This window comes from Camellia sinensis, chromosome 6 (assembly GCF_055761805.1).
Source record: "Camellia sinensis isolate YWXY chromosome 6, ASM5576180v1, whole genome shotgun sequence".
Taxonomy (NCBI): domain Eukaryota; kingdom Viridiplantae; phylum Streptophyta; class Magnoliopsida; order Ericales; family Theaceae; genus Camellia; species Camellia sinensis.
This window is the reverse complement of record NC_138966.1, coordinates 135,231,366-135,249,342: the sequence shown is the minus strand read 5'-3', so window position 1 is coordinate 135,249,342 and position 17,977 is coordinate 135,231,366. Positions and strand designations below refer to the sequence as shown.

At 32.8% G+C, this 17,977-nt stretch overlaps 1 long non-coding RNA gene across 1 annotated transcript in view; it reads left to right on the top strand.

Annotated features, from left to right (window-relative positions):
* The window catches only part of LOC145792913 (uncharacterized), a 57,885-nt gene extending 41,223 nt beyond the window's left edge, over positions 1 to 16,662 (top strand). The window contains exons 2-3 of the long non-coding RNA XR_014333106.1: positions 15,412 to 15,477; positions 16,401 to 16,662. This is a non-coding gene — a long non-coding RNA (uncharacterized LOC145792913). The remainder of the gene's footprint in view (positions 1 to 15,411; positions 15,478 to 16,400) is intronic.
* The last annotated feature ends 1,315 nt before the right edge of the window (positions 16,663 to 17,977 follow it).

Below are 17,977 nucleotides of genomic sequence, written 5' to 3'. Positions count from 1 at the left end.
TATCGGTATGGCACCGTTTGAGGCTTTGTATGGCCGACCGTGTAGATCTCCTGTTTGTTGGGCCGAGGTGGGTGATGCACCTCTGTTGGGCCCGGAGTTGGTGAGGGAAACGACGGAGAAAGTTGAGCTGATCCGTAAGAGGCTTGTTACAGCACAGAGTCGTCAGAAATCTTATGCCGACCGTAGGAGGAGACCTTTGGTTTTGACATGGGAGATCATGTCTTTCTGAAGATATCACCCAGACGGGGATTGATGAGGTTTGGGAAGAGCGGGAAGTTGTCCCCTCGGTTCATTGGTCCTTTTGAGATCCTTGAGAGGATTGGCGAGGCTGCCTATCGGTTAGCTTTGCCACCGCAGTTGTCCGGAGTACATGACGTGTTTCATGTGAGTATGCTTCGGAAGTATGAGCCGGATCCATCACATGTGTTGGATTGGACTGATTTAGTGGTTGACAAGGATGTCTCGTATGAGGAGAGACCGGTTCGGGTCTTGGATAGGCGGGATCAAGTTTTGTGAGGCAAGACCATCCCTTTGGTAAAAGTTTTGTGGAAACATCACGGAGTGGAGGAGGCCACTTGGGAACGTGAATTGGAAGTTCGCGAAAAATACCTAGACATGTTTATCGATTTGTAATCTTGTATTTAGATTTTGTAATATTGTTGAACTTAAGAGTTGTACATATGTCTTAAGTTGTAAAACATTGAGTATGTTTTGGTAAATGGATGTATCTTGAAACTTGCTTCATTATAGAAGTTTAGTGTAACATTGCATATGTTGATTACATTGTTGAATGTGTTGTATATATCATGCAATTGAATATGATATGGGAATTGCTAACATTGAAAGGAATAATGCATAATAGTGATGCAGGTTGAGATATATGTTGTGTTATATATATATTGTGAGATGCTTCTTGATAAAGAGATGAAATGACCAGTATTGGGTCAAGTTGTGTACTATTGAATTGTCATATTATAATAATAAAAAATAAAAAAAAAAACCTGTTTTCAAAAACTTATGCTTAATTTCGGGGACGAAATTCTTTTAAGGGGGGGAGGTTATAGCGACCTCGGTCTTTTCCCATTTGATTATTGTATCCGGACTTAGGTTCCGTGTATTTTGTCATTGTATAATTGTTGTTGTCGTCCTTTATTTTTCTCATTTGGAGTTATAGGATGTGTTGGGCAGGGTTGTTTCAGGTTGGTTGGGTTTGGAAACCAAGTGTTGCTGTCCAGTTTTTGGGTTGGTCGCTCGAGCGAGGATTTGGTCGCTCGAGCGAGGGTTGTATTTTGTGTCTTCTGGTTCGATCCAGCTTTGCTTCGCTCGAGCGAACGATTGCGTCTAGTATAGACCTGAGGGCAGTGTTTCTTCGCTCGAGCGAGATTTTCTTCGCTCGAGCGAGCGAGGTGTATGTTTTCGAGTTCCTCGCTCGAGCGAGAATTCTGTCGCTCGAGTGTGCTGCTGGGTTGCAGACCTGAAGCATTGCATTGCTAGCTCGAGCGAGCTTTTCTTTGCTCGAGCGAGGTTTCCGTGTGTCTGGTCGCTCGAGCGACCAAGTGTTCGCTTGAGCGAGCCTGTTGGGTTTATATACGCAGCAGCGGTTTTTAAAACGTTTTTTCACATTCTTTTGATCCTAAAACCCTAGTTCCGAGTTTTCTCTCCCTTTACTCACCTTGTTTCTTAGGTTTCATCACCTTTTAGGGTGTTTCTACCCTAGTTGCTTTATTAAAAAGATAGAGTGAGTCGAGAGCTTCGTTTTAATCTGAGAGTTTGTAGTTTCAGAGCACTTTGGTTTTGGGTCATCATCTCCGTCTTCTCCATTCGGGTTATTTCCTTCGAGGTAGGGATTTCCTACTCCAATGTATACGTTTTGTTCTAAGTTCTGGCATTTTAATAGGTTGGGGGTATTTTGGTAATTTTGGGAAAAACCCTAGTTGTTTAAATAAATTGAATTGTATATTTAATTTAAGGAACATTGGGGAAACTAGTTAAATTCATGAGGTTGAGCAATTTATTGATTAAATGGGGTAGTTGGTTAATTTAAATCACCCGTCCATTTAATTGTTGAGTTATTTATTTCCAAGTCTAAAAATAACTGTTTTGGGATATCGGTGGAGGATAGTCGTGATTGTTGTAGACACTGCATGTGGATTAGGGATAACTGAAACTAATCATTGATTAAGTCATCAATTTTGACTGTTGAATTAATACAGACATTATGTGTATTGATTGTGTGTAGGGATGGCAATTTAAACCCGGCCCGACGGGGACCCGATCCCCCGACCCCGAAATAAGTGGTTTTTCCCCGAAAAATATCCCCACGGGGACGGGGATGGTATTAAAAAATCACTCCCCGATCAATTTCGGGCCGGGGACGGGGATAGGCTCCTGAGCCCCGGCCCCGGCCCGGCCCCGCCCCGAAATTTCCCCGCTAATACCTGTGTTAAAAGATCACTCACTAGTTGTATTATAATATATATCTAAGTATATCATTATATGTATCTGAGTTCACTCTCTCAAGTCTATCACTCTCTCAACTCTATCACTCACCCTTTCGTTCTTCTCTCTCAACTCACTCTCTCTCACAGTCGGCGACGGCGTGTCCCACCATTGCCGTTGATCTCGCCACAGCCGCTCGTTCTTCTCACTCACCCTCTCGTTCTTCTCTCTCAACTCTCTCACTCTCACAGTCGGCGTGTCCCACCACCGCCGTTGATCTCGCCATAGCCACAGCCGCCGGTCACAGCCACAGCCACAGCCGCTAATACCTGTGTTGATCTCGCCACAGCCGCCGTTGATCTCGCCACAGCCACGGTCTCTCAGATCAGATCTGTTACTGTTAGATCTGTATCAAATCTGTTGGTACATCTATTTTTTTTTAAAATTTTTGTTTTTAGTTTAAATCTGTTGATTGAGATGATGATTATGTATATATTTTTTTTTTTCAGATTTTTTTTTTTATAAATTAAATCTGTTGATGATAATGAAAACATTTTTTTTTTCAGATTAATTGTTTTTTTAATTTAAATCTGTTGATGATGATTGTTGGTACTCAGATCTGCTATGTTGCTTTGTTGTTCTTGAACAAAATAAAAAAAAATTAAAAAAACCTCGGGGATTTTTCGGGGTCGGGGAAACCCGATCCCCGTTGGGGACGGGGATGGGGAGTGATGAGTTTCACCCGCCGGGGATCGGGGACGGGGACGGGGATATTTTAACCTTCGGGGATCGGGGACGGGGAGGGGGGTCCCCGGCCCCGCCCCGGCCCGTTGCCATTCCTAATTGTGTGTTGTATAGGTTATGTGTTTACATACATTGTTTTGTGTGGGAGGAGATAGGGGATGTACTCCACGGTTTAGGAGAAGATAGGGGATAGACCTCTAAACCGGATTTTGTTTGGGAGGAGATAGGGGATGGACTCCATTAGCATCACTTTTATGTGTGCTTATTTATATTGAAGTGTTTTTATTGATACAGCACTAAAATGTGTATCAAACTGGAAGTATGAAGTGTTTTGATTTGAGCCTGAGTCTCATTTGTTTGTTGACATTGGAAGAATGTGAATATGATATATACATAGTTCACTGTTGTAAGTTTGGCCAGGTTCTGAGCCATATTGATAATGTGGAAAGTAAAACGTGACTTAGACATTAGTGTCATGAGACAGTTTAATGATATAATTGATTATCTAGGTTAATCATCTATTGAATGCTATAGCTTTATTCATTGCTTATATTTGGTTTAGTATATTTCTACTGGGCTGTGGCTCACCCTATATGGGAACATCATTTTCAGGTTCAGGTGATAAGCTACCTCCAAGAACTTAGCTTGGAAGGACTTGGATTTTGAAGACTATTTCCAGTTATTTGTTTTATTTGTTAGCACATGTAAACACTCAAGCCTAGGGCTTTATTTGTATTTGAGTTAGAACTCATACTTTTGTGTCCAAGTGTTGGCTTGGAAAGATGTAAGCCTGTAGGGCATTTCATTTGATGTTACATGTAATGCTTTTATTTAGTAAGACTCTGATGAATGTTATAATGAATCGTTTCCTTTTAAACATTGCATGTTGATAGTATATATATTTAATGGGTTTAATTTTGAGGGCGTTACAAAATCAAAGTAAATGGGTTTCGTGGAACCAAACTAACTCTTCATATATGTGTGTATATATACATAGATAATATATATGCATATGAAAAATCAACAAAACCTATAAAAATATACCCAAAATCCTACATGCATCTAGAAAAAAAATAAAGGGAAAATCCTTACAGTTTGATTTTGGGAAAAAAAAAATTGTAATCAATATATATATTTATACACACAACAACCCCCATTTAATTTGATATAGAGTGAGACTTTGTTGGTGATGGTGGAGATGATGGGATGAAAAAAAAAAAACAGAATATCCAAATTTCTAGGGTCACCCATAAGTTATTTAGTGATTCTATTCACAAATAAATTCATCACTAACAAAGTATCCTAATTTCTAAAATTTTGGGCTGAGATCTAAGTACCGAAAATTGGAAAAGAAATTTTAAATCACAGTAAGCAAAAGGAATGGGAATTGGCAATTGGCAATTATGATCAATGAGATTGCAAAAATAAAAAAATGAATGAGAATGACTTTATCTCTATCCAATTGGTCATTTTTGACAATTGATTTTCGTGTGCAAAAAGCCTAAGTTCAAGTTTGATTTGTTTTTGTATAATTTATTTTTTTAATTGTGACCCATAATTTATTTGTTTAAGGTTTCAATCTTGTTCTGATTTTTTGTTTTAATGCATTCTCTCGGCTAAATTAATAATCTCCACTCTTAAAAGGATGCACATCATATTAATAAAAAAAATTTATTTATCAAAAAAAAAAAAAGGATGCACATCATTAGACAGTTATGAATTTTTATGATGAAAATTGCCAATGTTTGTGATGTGTGTTAAAGTCAATTTGTGGTAAAATTATAAATTACAAATTTATTGTGTGTGCACCAAAAAAAAAATATTATATTTATTACAAAGTATGTTTTAGATGCAGTTTAATCTCGGTTTTTTTATCTTCTTCTTTTGTGTGTGTGTAAATTCCATTGAAACATTTTAACAAAACACTTAATAAGTAAGGAAGATAGAATGGTTATCAAACATTTTAGTAACAACCAAACGATAATAAGGGCACAACAACCATTCAATAGAGTAACTCAATACAATAGTCCCATAAATTCCTACTAAATCAAAGTAAATGGGTTTCGTGGAACCCAACTAACTCTTCATATATGTGTGTATATATACATAGATAATATATATGCATAAGAAAAATCAACAAAACCCATAAAAATATACCCAAAATCCTACATGCATCTAGAAAAAAAAAAAGAAGGGAAAATCGTTACAGTTTGATTTTGGAAAAAAAAAAATTCTAATCAATATATATATACACACGATAACCCCCATTTGATTTGATAGAGAGTGAGACTTTGTTGGGGATGGTGGGGATGATGGGATGAAAGAAAAAAAAAAGAAAAAGAACAGAGTATCCAAATTTTTAGGGTCACCCATAAGTTAATTAGTGATTCTATTCACAAATAAATTCAGCACTAACAAAGTGTTCCTAATTTCTAAAATTTTGGGCTGAGATCTAAGTACCGAAAATTGGAAAAGAAATTTTAAATCACAGTAAGGAAAAGGAATGGGAATTGGCAATTATGATCAATGAGATTGCAAAAATAAAAAATGAATGAGAATGACTTTATCTCTATCCAATTGGTCATTTTTGACAATTGCTTTTCGTGTACAAAAAGCCTAAGTTCAAGTTTGATTTGTTTTTGTATAATTTATTTTTTTAATTGTGACCCATAATTTATTTGTTTAAGGTTTCAATCTTGTTCTGATTTTTTTTTAATGCATTCTCTCGGCTAAATTAATAATGTCCACTCTTAAAAGGATGCAAATCATATTAATAAATAAAAAATTGCTTATCAAAAAAAAAAAAAAAAGGATGCACATCATTACATAGTTATGAATTTTTATGATGAAAAATGCCAATGTTTGTGGCGTGTGTTAAAGTCAAGTTGTGGTAAAATTATAAATTGCAAATTTATTGTGTGTGCACCAATAAAAAAAATATTATATTTATGACAAAGTATGTTTTAGTTGCAGTTTAATCTCGGTTTTTTTTTCTTCTTTTGTGAGTGTGTAAATTCCATTGAAACATTTTAACAAACACTTAATAAGCAACGAAGATAGAATGGTTATCAAACATTTTAGTAACAACCAAACGATAATAAGGACACAACAACTATTCAATAGAGTAACTCAATACAATAGTCCCACAAATTCCTACTAAATCAAAGTAAATGGGTTTCGTGGAACCCAACTAACTCTTCATATATGTGTGTATATATACATAGATAATATATATGCGTAAGAAAAATCAACAAGACCCATAAAAATATACCCAAAATCCTACATGCTTCTAGAAAAAAAAAAAAAAAAGGGAAAATCCTCACAGTTTGGTTTTGGGAAAAAAAAATTGTAATCAATATATATATATATATATATACACACAATAACCCCCATTTGATTTGATAGAGAGTGAGACTTTGTTGGTGATGGTGGAGATGATGGGATGAAAAAAAAAAAAAACAAAATATCCAAATTTGTAGGGTCACCCATAAGTTAATTAGTGATTCTATTCACAAATAAATTCAGCACTAACAAAGTATCCTTATTTCTAAAATTTTGGGCTGAGATCTAAGTACCGAAAATTGGAAAAGAAATTTTAAATCACAGTAAGCAAAAGGAATGGGAATTGGCAATTATGATCAATGAGATTGAAAAAATAAAAAATGAATGAGAATGACTTTATCTCTATCCAATTGGTCATTTTTGACAATTGCTTTTCGTGTACAAAAAGCCTATGTAACGCCCTCAAAATAAAACATTCATTAACATATGAAATAACCACATTCTTCTATTCATCAGAGTTTTATTACAAAAGTATTACATGTTAACAACAAAAGCAAAATGCCCTTGGGCTTACAGCTTTCCAAGTTAACACTTGATTACAACAAAAGAGTACTAACTCATTTACACGTTAAGCCCTTGGCTTGAATTTACATGTAATACGTCAAAAGTAAAACGACAAAAGTATATCCGCCTCTAGCCTCCCAAGCTATGTCCTTGGAGGTGGTATGCTACCTATACCTGAAAATGATATTCCCATATAGGGTGAGCCACAGCCTAGTAGAAATACACTAAGCCAACCATGAACAATGACTAAAAGATTAGCAATTGATAGATGGCCAACACTGATACATTCACATAAATCATGTGTTTATGTCATACGACTTATGAGTCCAAGTTACTTTTCATTTTCCCTTTTTCAACAGATAAGCATGTTAGCTCTATCATCATTTCAACAGATATGTATAAAACTATATCCCACATTCACAGATAAGCATATAAGCTATATCCACATTCCCAACAGATATGTATAACAACAATATCCCACATTCACAGATAAGCATATAAGCTGTATCCACACTTCACAAAGATAAGCATATAAGCTCTATCTTCACTTCTCTAGACAAGCATATAAGCTGTATCTACGGAGTTCATCCCCTATCTTCTCCCAACACTATCCGGTTTAGAGGTACATCCCCCATCTTCCCCTAAACCGCGGAGTACATCCCCCATCTCCTCCTCTACACATAACGTATACAAACACATTGGTTCTATATACAATCACTCAATACATACAGTTAATGTATTCTAACAACCATCAATTTTCATGACACATTCCATTGATTAGTTTCCGTTTGCCTAATCATCATGCATTGTCTACAACAATCACGACTATCCTCCACCGATAGCCCAAAGCAGTTATTTCTTAAACAGAAAATAAATGCACAAATGGATATTCAATCAACATTTCAATTCGGTGTGTGATAAACAATTCAACTACACCCTTTAACCCCATGCACTCCCAATCTCAACAATTTCATTTCATTTCCTCATTTCTCACAATTAATTATCTCAATTAATCAATCAATGTAATTAGGTCATTTTCCATAATTAACATTACAACCCTTAGGTCCCATTTTCATCAATGATTCAACATTTATTCCATTTCTCTATACCAAACATGCATCTAGGTTTATTATAAATAAAACCCCAACTTTTGTAAAATAGCACAAAAGCCCCAAACTTTCACACAATTATCAAACCAACCCCAACATCTCAAAATACCAAAATTTAAAGACAAAATCCATAGAGAGGAGTAGGATATCCCTACCTCAAATTCGGAGCCCCAAAGGAGAAGATGACAAAACCCAACGTGCTCCAAATCCCGAAATTTTCAAATTAAAATGTAGCCCTCGACGATCAACAACTTTTTTGTAAAGGCCAAAGATGAGCAAATCACTCCTACTAGATCAAAACCTAGAGAGAAGGTTGAGTTCTAGAGTGAAAGGCTCAACAATGGTGTTTTTGGAAAAGTAGGAGAGAGAAGAGAAAGTGAAAAAGTGATTTGAAAAGTCAAAACACGGAACTTAAACCCAGTCGCCCCGCTCGAGCGTCCAACTCCCCGCTCGAGCGTCACTCACAGACTCCCGCTCGAGCGTCAACCATCCCGCTCGAGCGGCGGATGCACACTCCCAGAACTTTTTACAGAACCAGGTCTCCGCTCGAGCTTCCAACTCCCCGCTCGAGCGGCACTCACACAACCCCGCTCGAGCGGCTAACCATACGCTCGAGCGTCCAACACTGCACAGGAAATACTGGATGGGTGCAATTCCCGCTCGAGCGCCAACACCCCCGCACGAGTGGACAGGTCAAAATCTGGGCAACTAGTTTTGGTTTCTAAACTCAACCAACCTGTAACAAACCTGCTCAACACATCCTATAACTCAAATACAAAGTAAGAAAGGATGTAAACAAGATAATAATCAACTACTAGCATCCACGGACACATGTCCGGATCACTGTTCAACAAGGGTAAACCCGGGATCGCTATAGCCTAAGTTCAAGTTTGATTTGTTTTTGTATAATTTATTTTTTTAATTGTGACCCATAATTTATTTATTTAAAGCTTCAATCTTGTTCTGATTTTTTGTTTTAATGCATTTTCTTGGCTAAATTAATAATGTCCACTCTTAAAGGGATGCACATCATATTAATAAAAAAAATTTATTTATCAAAAAAAAAAAAAAAAAGGATGCACATCATTAGACAGTTATGAATTTTTATGATGAAAATTGCCAATGTTTGTGGTGTGTGTTAAAGTCAATTTGTGGTAAAATTATAAATTACAAATTTATTGTGTGTGCACCAATAAAAAAAATATTATATTTATGACAAAGTATGTTTTAGATGCCGTTTAATCTCGGTTTTTTTTTTCTTCTTTTGTGAGTGTGTAAATTCCATTGAAACATTTTAACAAACACTTAATAAGCAAGGAAGATAGAATGGTTATCAAAAATGCTAGTAACAACCAAACAATAATAAGGACACAACAACCCTTCAATAGAGTAACACAATACAATAGTCCCACAAATTCCTACTAAATCAAAGTAAATGGGTTTTGTGGAACCCAACTAACTCTTCATATATGTGTGTATATATGCATAGATAATATATATGCATAAGAAAAATCAACAAAACCTATAAAAATATACCCAAAATCCTACATGCATCTAGAAAAAAAAAAAGAAAGGGAAAATCATTACAGTTTGATTTTGAAAAAAAAATTGTAATCAATATATATATACACACGATAACCCCCATTTGATTTGATAGAGAGTGAGACTTTGTTGGTGATGGTGGGGATGATGGGATGGAAAAAAAAAAAAACAGAGTATCCAAATTTGTAGGGTCGCCCATAAGTTAATTAGTGATTCTATTCACTAATAAATTCAGCACTAACAAAGTATTCCTAATTTCTAAAATTTTGGGCTGAGATCTAAGTACCGAAAATTGGAAAAGAAATTTTAAATCACAGTAAGGAAAAGGAATGGGAATTGGCAATTATGATCAATGAGATTGCAAAAATAAAAAATGAATGAGAATGACTTGATCTCTATCCAATTAGTCATTTTTGACAATTGCTTTTCGTGTATAAAAAGCCTAAGTTCAAGTTTGATTTGTTTTTGTATAATTTAGTTTTTTAATTTTGACCCATAATTTATTTGTTTAAGGTTTCAATCTTGTTCTAATTTTTTTTTTAATGCATTCTCTCGGCTAAATTAATATTGCTCACTCTTAAAAGGATGCACATCACATTAATAAAATTTGTTTATTTATCAAAAAAAAAAAAAGGATACACGTCATTAGACAGATATGAATTTTTATGATGAAAATTACCAATGTTTTGTGGTGTGTTAAAGTCAATTTGTGGTAAAATTATAAATTGCAAATTTATTGTGTGTGCACCAGTAAAAAAAAAATATTTATATTTATGACAAAGTATGTTTTAGATGATGTTTAATTTCGGTTTTTTTTCTTTTTTTTTTTTGAGTGTGTAAATTCCATTGAAACATTTTAACAAACACTTAATAGGCAAGGAAGATAGAATGGTTATAAAACATTTTAGTAACAACCAAACGATAATAAGGGCACAATAACCATTCAATAGAGTAACTTAATACAATAGTCCCACAAATTCCTCCTAAATCAAAGTAAATGGGTTTCGTGGAACCCAACTAACTCTTCATATATGTGTGTATATATACATAGATAATATATATGCATAAGAAAAATCAACAAAACCCATAAAAATATACCCAAAATCCTACATGCATATACAAAAAAAACAAATGGAAAATCCTCACTGTTTGATTTTGGAAAAAAAAAAAAACTGTAATCAATATATATACACACAATAACCCCCATTTGATTTGATTTGATTTGATAGAGATTAAGACTTTGGTGGGGATGATGGGATGAAAAAAAAAAAACAAAGTATCCAAATTTGTCGGGTCACCCATAAGTTCATTAGTGATTCTATTCAGAGATAAATTCAGCACTAACAAAGTATCCTAATTTCTAAAATTTTGGGCTGAGATCTAAGTACCGAAAATAGGAAAAGAAATTTTAAATCACATTACGGAAAAGGAATGAGAATTGGCAATTATAATCAATGAGATTGCAAAAATAGAAAATAAATAAGAATGACTCTATCTCTATCCAATTGGTCATTTTTGACAAAAAGCCTAAGTTCAAGTTTGATTGGTTTTTGTATAATTTATTTGTTTAAGGTTTCAATCTTGTTCTGATTTTTTTTTTAACGCATTCTCTCAGCTAAATTAATAATGTCCACTCTTAAAAGGATGCACATCATATTAATAAAATTTGTTTATTTATCAAAAAAAAAAAAAAGGATGCACATCATTGGACAATTATGAATTTTTATGATGAAAATTACCAATGTTTGTGGTTTGTGTTAAAGTCAATTTGTGGTAAAATTATAAATTGCAAATTTATTGTGTGTGCACCAGTAAAAAAAAAAAAATTATATTTATGACAAAGTATGTTTTAGATGAAGTTTAATTTCGGTTTTTTTTTTCTTTTTTCTTTTTTTGTGTGTGTGTAAATTCCATTGAAACATTTTAACAAACACTTAATAAGCAAGGAAGATAGAATGATTATCAAACATTAAAAAAATGGCACAACAACCATTCAATAGAGTAACTCGATACAGTCCCACTAATAAAAATCAAAGTAGATGGGATTCGTGGAACCCAACTAACTCTTTATATATGTGTGTATATATATGTAAGAAAAATCATATATATATATATATTAAACTGGAACTTAGCCGAGAGAATGCATTAAAAAACAGAGGGAAAATCATTGTGTATGTATATATATTATTAACTCTTCTATTGTGTAAAAATCATTGTGTGTATGTATATATATTTGTAATGGGAAAAAATCAAACAGCTTGAAAGAGATATACTGGATATGATTCCCTCTCGCCTAGCAAACAAAAAATGATTGTAATGGGAAAAAATGATTTGTTTAGGGAAAAAGGGATTGTAAACAAACACACCTAGGCTCAATCAAAAAAAAACAAACAAACAAACAAACAAACAAACAAACACACCTAGGCCAACAACCAGTTAACAAGTGTTGTTTGATTAGCAAGCCAAAAAATTAGATAGAGTGAAAAAATGACCCGTAATATAGAGAAGGAAAAAAAACGGTATAGAATTGTATTTCAAATTTCAAACTGAAATAAAAGGAATAAATGTTTTAGAAGAAACCATAACTCCCATTGTTGAAAATTTGAAACATCAAATCAAAAAAAAAAAAAAAAACAATCAAAATAGCTGTAATCTGGAGCAACACAAAATTGAAAACAATGATGTAACAAAAACAGAGGGAAGATCGATGAATAGCTGTAATCCAGATATAAAATTAAACAAACCCAGATCACAAAATCATCAAAAAAAACATAGAATCAAAGAACAGACAGAGAATTGATGATTTACCCTTCTTCCTTTCATGAGCATCGTTGGCTCTATAAATCAGAACACAATATATATATATATATACACACATATATACACACATATAAATATATATTGATTACAATTTTTTTTTCCCAAAATCAAACTGTAAGGATTTTTCCTTTTTTTTTTTTCTAGATGCATGTAGGATTTTGGGTATATTTTTATGGGTTTTGTTGATTTTTCTTATGCATATATATTATCTATGTATATATACACACATATATGAAGAGTTAGTTGGGTTCCACGAAACCCATTTACTTTGATTTAGTAGGAATTTGTGGGACTATTGTATTGTGTTACTCTATTGAAGGGTTGTTGTGTCCTTATTATCGTTTGGTTGTTACTAACATTTTTGATAACCATTCTATCTTCCTTGCTTATTAAGTGTTTGTTAAAATGTTTCAATGGAATTTACACACTCACAAAAGAAGAAAAAAAAACCGAGATTAAACGGCATCTAAAACATACTTTGTCATAAATATAATATTTTTTTTATTGGTGCACACACAATAAATTTGTAATTTATAATTTTACCACAAATTGACTTTAACACACACCACAAACATTGGCAATTTTCATCATAAAAATTCATAACTGTCTAATGATGTGCATCCTTTTTCTTTTTTTTTTGATAAGTAATTTTTTTTTTTTAATATGATGTGCATCCTTTTAAGAGTGGACATTATTAATTTAGCCGAGAGAATGCATTAAAAAAAATCAGAACAAGATTGAAACCTTTAACAAATAAATTATGGGTCAAAATTAAAAAAATAAATTATACAAAAACAAATCAAACTTGAACTTAGGTTTTTTGTACACGAAAAACAATTGTCAAAAATGACCAATTGGATAGAGATAAAGTTATTCTCATTCATTTTTTATTTTTGCAATCTCATTCATCATAATTGCCAATTCCTATTCCTTTTCCTTACTGTGATTTAAAATTTCTTTTCCAATTTTCGGTACTTAGATCTCAACCCAAAATTTTAGAAATTAGGATACTTTGTTAGTGCTGAATTTATTTGTGAATAGAATCACTAATTAACTTATGGGTGACCCTACAAATTTGGATACTCTGTTTTTTTTTTTTTTCATCCCATCGTCCCCACCATCACCAACAAAGTCTCCCTCTCTATCAAATCAAATGGGGATTATTGTGTGTGTATATATATATATATATTGAGATTACAATTTTTTTTGTTCCAAAATCAAACTGTAAGGATTTTCCCCTTCTTTTTTTTTTTTTCTAGATGCATGTAGGATTTTGGGTATATTTTTATGGGTTTTGTTGACTTTTCTTATGCATATATATTATCTATGTATATATACACACATATATGAAGAGTTAGTTGGATTCCACGAAACCCATTTACTTTGATTTAGTAGGAATTTGTGGGACTATTGTATTGTGTTACTCTATTGAATGGTTGTTGTGTCCTTATTATCGTTTGGTTGTTACTAAAATGTTTGATAACCATTCTATATTCTTTGCTTATTAAGTGTTTGTTAAAATGTTTCAATGGAATTTACACACACACAAAAGAAGGAAAAAAAAAAAAAACCGAGATTAAACTGCATCTAAAACATATTTTGTCATAAATATAATATTTTTTTATTGGTGCACACACAATAAATTTGCAATTTATAATTTTACCACAAATTGACTTTAACACACACCACAAACATTGGCAATTTTCATCATAAAAATTCATAACTGTCTAATGATGTGCATCCTTTTTTTTTTTTTTGATAAATAAATTTTTTTTATTAATATGATGTGCATCCTTTTAAGAGTGGACATTATTAATTTAGCTGAGAGAATGCATTAAAAAAAAAATCAGAACAAGATTGAAACCTTAAACAAATAAATTATGGGTCAGAATTAAAAAAAAAATTATACAAAAACAAATCCAACTTGAACTTAGGCTTTTTGTACGCGAAAAGCAATTGTCAAAAATGACCAATTGAATGGAGATAAAGTCATTCTCATTCATTTTTTATTTTTACAATCTCATTGATCATAATTACCAATTGTCATTCCTTTTCCTTACTGTGATTTAAAATTTCTTTTCCAATTTTTGGTACTTAGATCTCAGCCCAAAATTTTAGAAATTAGGATACTTTGTTAGTGCTGAATTTATCTGTGAATAGAATTAGTAATTAACTTATCTTTTCCCTACAAATTTGGATACTTTGTTTTTTTTTTTTTCCATCCCATCATCCCCACCATCATCAACAAAGTCTCGCCCTTTATCAAATCCAATTGGGGTAAAGGAAAAAATTGGTTTCATGTTAACACCCATTTTTATTTCATGTTAGTCAAATGGGTTGAGGATTGTTAACTTTAAATGGGTTAATGTGAACATTAAGGTTAACCTGACTGTTAACATTAAGCTGGAACTAAAATAGATGGGCATATTTTTACTCATAGTTTCAAATTAGACAAAATATTTTTTGTATTTATTGAATACTTTTGTATTTACTTAAGCTTTATCTGGGACATTATTCAATGGTGATTTGCAGAATGATAATGAGTTGTGGTGCACAGCAGATGTGAGTAGTGGGTTTTGTTTTGGGGTAATGTTCTTATAATTTTTATGATTATTATTATTATTTTGAGAAGTGCTCCTACTAATTTTGGATTTGGTGCTCCTTCATTTCTAAAAGATGTATTTTGTTTATCGTGATTCTTTTGGATATATTTATTTTTTTTGAGTTAGTTTTTTCAATTGTTTTTGGTATTGATATGCATCTAAGAAGGTTTCAATTGCAGTAAGAGTGCTTCAAAGTAGAAAATCACTTCTAATTTAATTTCTTTATTTACATATATGGTAATTTGTATATGAAGCATTGTGTTTGTGGTCCTATATATCTGAATCATTGCTTTAAATTTGCTTAATAGGTTCACATTAGAGAGCTTGAGGAAGAAGTGAAACTTCTTTATATTTCTCAATGTCTTAAGTTTTTGGTACGTTTTTCGATAAATTACATTTGTATTCAACTACATTTTGATAAATTACATTTGTATTCAACTACATTTTGATAAATTACATTTGTATTCAACTACATCGTGTCATTACGCACGAGTATACTTTTTATTTTGTACTGTACATAGCTCTTATTCTTCACTTTTCAATCTGTTTGTGTACTTGCTCTTCTCATCTTTATTGTAACCCTCTCTTTGAAATTAATTTTTATATTTTATTATCCGATTTGCTACTAAAATTGTTAAAAGTTCTTTAGTTCCAGCTATTTTAGTGTTTTTTATCAAAAATCAAAAAATGCTACAGACTCTACAAATTTCAACATGATGCGTATAAATTACAACTACATTTTGATACTAACATAATTTACACCGTGCCTTTAGGCGGTTCAATTTCTCCATTTGTCATATTCATGCACAAATGAACTTCTTAAAGTAGGTTGCTAACTACATTATTAAACCTCATTCTGCCTTCTTACAGTTATCTTTGTCTAATTTACATAACCAGACACTTTCAGGTTGAGACACCATTGACCTTCAACCTCTAATTATGGACAATATTACCATTTTTGGTCACGTAAGTTGTTTTCTTTTTAATTTATTTGAACAAAAAAAAAATACACCTTTCTTATAAGTTGAAGTCAATTTTCTTTTCTTTTCATTATTTTTTATCTAATTTCCTGATAACAAAATGCTCTTTTCTGATGGATGGAGACCTATGTCAAACTGTAATATTGACTCTTTTTACTCATTTTCTTACATGCATACATTTCAATTTTTTTTTACCTCTATTTCTTTTGTATTTATAGTTTCAATTTCTTCAAGAAAGAAATGCTAAGAGTGTTTTGATATTTATATAAATTTTCTTCTACTAATATACTAACTTTTTTATTTTCATAAATTACTAGATTGTTGTGCATGCTCCTCATTGGGGATACATAGAAGTTGATACAAAGACTTTTTGGAAAGTGATGAGGCGCTCCTACGAATTCTAAGAAAGAACAAGTTTGAAAATCATATTTATTTTTGTGAAAAGAGTACATATGCTAGCTACGATCTAGATTTTGTAAAGTTTCCTATCAATGTGAATTTTAGTTTTGTAAAGCCTTTTATCCATGTGCAATTTATAACTAAGTTTAGATGTATGTTATATAATATTCATTTGAATTATTCACTCGGTCATATAGTCTTTTTTCTTTTTTCTTCCTAATATGCTCTTGAATTAGCAATCATATTTTCTCTTTTTTGTTGAATTTGAATTTTTGCTTTCTTATATATTTTTAGCAAGAAGGGTGTTGCTTTTAATATAGGATTGGATTGTGTACGTATTAATCTTTTAAAATAATTGTTCATTTCACAATTTTTATCATTTTTTTTTTGAATTGCAAAGCACAGCTGTGTGCTTTATTTATTTGTTATTTTTTTCTATTATGGAGCATTGATTGACGTGCTTAATTTGTTATATGTCCTTTTTTTTTGTATTGTAGAATATTGGTTGATGTGCTTAATTTGTTATTTGGCATTTTCTTTGTATTGCAGAGCACAAACTGGTGTGCTTAATTTATTTATTTATTTTTTATTTTTTTTTCTATTGCAAAGCATTGGTTGGCGTATTTCGTCTGATTTTTATTATATGTTTCTGTGTTGTGAGACTTACATTTTATTGTTTGTTTAAAATCTTAAAATTATTCCAATTACATTTTCATTCCAATAATAGTTTCACCGTGCCTTTAGGCACGGGCATACCCTAGTATATATATAAGAAAGAAAGAAAGAAAATAAAAAATCACCGGTTCGACCGCCGGGTCTCCCGGTTTTCCATTTCTAGGCCGGTTTTCCTCTTACTCCGGTTCTAGGGGATTGACTGAACCGAAACAAGGCCCGGTTCCCGGTTCGACTGGCTGGCCCGGTCCGGGTTTCACAACATTGACGTGTTGTATTCCCAGAAAACTATCCAAAGAAAATAACCGTTGGTGGTGCTATTGTTCCGAACCTTGCCAAAAGTGAGGCCAAATTATACCATTGGAAGAAACTTTATAAAATATTTTTCGGTTCAAATTGTGTCTCCAAATTAGCACCATCTTGTTCTTCTCAGAATTTTGATCACAACGGAGAAATTCGTTGTGAAAGATGGAGAAAATTTCATCCACAAAATTCAACTTACAGTGTGTGGTCTCCTACCTCCACCGGAGAAGATAACCGGAGCAAAAGAGCCATTACATCTTCTAATTTAATAGACCAAACAATTGGGCTAAAGCCAAAAGAGCCAAAAATTAGAAAAACTGCAAGGAAATCAGTGGCTTTGGGCTTAATTATTAAAAAAAAAGCAGATTGGGCCAAATCTGTTTGCAGTCCAATCCAGTTCCAACAAGGCGCAGCCCAACAACCCTGAGCCGCAGGTCGAGCCAAGCAGCCCAAAGCCATAGGCGCGGCCTAGCACATCAATACAGTTAGCCCAACATGCAAACCCAGCGACACGGTCGGC